The 2014-nt window shown below is 40.5% G+C and overlaps 1 pseudogene; it reads right to left on the bottom strand.

Annotated features, from left to right (window-relative positions):
• Positions 1-1409: 1409 nt before the first annotated feature.
• LOC126098785 (5S ribosomal RNA) lies at positions 1410-1527 on the bottom strand (annotated as a pseudogene).
• Positions 1528-2014: the final 487 nt, after the last annotated feature.

Here is a 2014-nt window from a genome sequence, read left to right as displayed (position 1 = left end):
CTTGTTTCAGAACTCAATTAGTCTTTCTACTCTCTCATTCCTTGTTCCAAGTTCATATTCTCCTGTAACCTTTCCTTCTACTCCTTCGCCTACAACTGCAGTCGAGTCCCCCATGACTATTAGATTTTCATCCCCCTTTACATACTGTATTGGCCTTTCAAAATCCACATACACTTTCTCTATATCTTCGTCTTTAGCTTGTGATGTCGGCATGTATACATGAACTATCGTTGTCGGTGTTCGTTTGCTGTCGATTCTGATAAGAGCAACCCTGTCACTGAACTGTTCACAGTAACACACTCTCTTCCCTACCTTCCTATTCATAACTAATTCTACTCTCGTTATACCATTTTCTGCTGCTGTTGATATTACCCTATACTTATCTGACCAGAAATCCTTGTCTTCTTTCCACTACACTTCACTGACCCCTACTATATCTAGATTGAACCTTTGCATTTCTCTTTTCAGATTTTCTAGTTTTCCTACCACGTTCAAGCTTCTGACATTCCACGCCGCAACTCGTAGAACGTTATCCTTTCGTTGACTTACTATGCCTATTTTCACTCACTGCTTCCGTATGGCGTCATAGTTTGGGGTAATTTATTATTAAGGAAAAAAGTATTTATTGAACAAAAGTATATAATCAGAATAATAGCTTGAGCTCAGAAGAGGTCGTCTTGCAGACATTTATTTAATGAAGTTGTGATATTCATATCAGCTTCACAATATGTATACTCAATTATGACATTTATTATTAATAACTCATCCCAGTTCAAAAAACAATAGCAATCTGCGTAGCTACAACACTGGGAGAAAGGGTTCACTGGTTTGGGTTAAATATAACTTTGGCACAGAGAGGGGTGAATTATACTGCCACACAAATCGTTTTTCACTTACCAAATAGCATCATAAGTCTGACCGTTGTCCAACCAACATTTAAAAACAAATTAAAAGAATTTCTGAATGACAGCTTCTGCTACTGAATAGATGAATTTTTGGATATAAACTAGTACTCTTACAACTTAAAAAAAATCCTGAATTATATCACGTAAAGAAACCTTTTCTTAAACCGACACGTTCCGCGTCATGACAATGTATCGTATTCATGATCTGTGGAACAAGTGTTAATCTAATCCTGACCCCACGCGCACCAAATTCTTCAAGACTCTCTGGTATACCATTATCTAAACTAAAACTAAACTCCTCCCGCCCAGGCCACGAAGGCCCAACGGTACTGACCGGCCGCCATGTCATCCTCACCGCACAGGCGTCACTGGATGCGGATATGGAGGGGCATGTGGTCAGCACACCGCTCTCCCGGCTGAATGTCAGTTTTCGAGATCGGTGCCGCTTCTTCTCAATCAATTAGCTCCTCAGTTTTGCCTCACAAGAGCTGAGTGCACCCCGCTTGCCAATAGCGCTCGGCAGACCGGATGGTCACCCATCCCAGAGCTAGCCCAGTCCGACAACGCTTAACTTCGGTGATCTGACGGGAACCGGTGTTACCACTGCGGCAAGGCCTTTGGCTCCGGTATATCCGTATCACATAAGTATTATTAGTATAATCCACAAAAACGGAGCAGTGCCTCACAAGGTCTCCATTGTCTCACCAACAAAATTGAAAGTTTAGCAAGGACTTCACTGTAAGTCCATAAAATAGCCGATTTGTTTTGAATAAGAGTGGAAATTATGATTTACAAAATCTTTTGCTCGTGAGAAAAAAGCACAGCGCCGTCGAAGACACCGATGATTAAGAAGACAGAAATATAGTAGTATAATCTTAAATAAAGACACAAATTTCTATAAAACTGACAGGCTAGACGATCTTTATACGTACCATCGCAGAACGGACCTACGATATTGGAAAAGACTTTTTAATAGCTACCAGTTTGGTTTTCACACTGCAGCTGAAGGTTTTACGACAGTAAAATGGTTTGGCATCAGATTCACAACTTTCTCTTTCGATTTGTACCCTTCACAGTATTAAAGACGAATTATGGTAACGAAAAATGGA

Source organism: Schistocerca cancellata, chromosome 1 (genome assembly GCF_023864275.1).
Source record: "Schistocerca cancellata isolate TAMUIC-IGC-003103 chromosome 1, iqSchCanc2.1, whole genome shotgun sequence".
Taxonomy (NCBI): domain Eukaryota; kingdom Metazoa; phylum Arthropoda; class Insecta; order Orthoptera; family Acrididae; genus Schistocerca; species Schistocerca cancellata.
The sequence above is the reverse complement of the archived record's forward strand: the minus strand, read 5'-3'. Positions and strand labels throughout refer to the sequence as shown.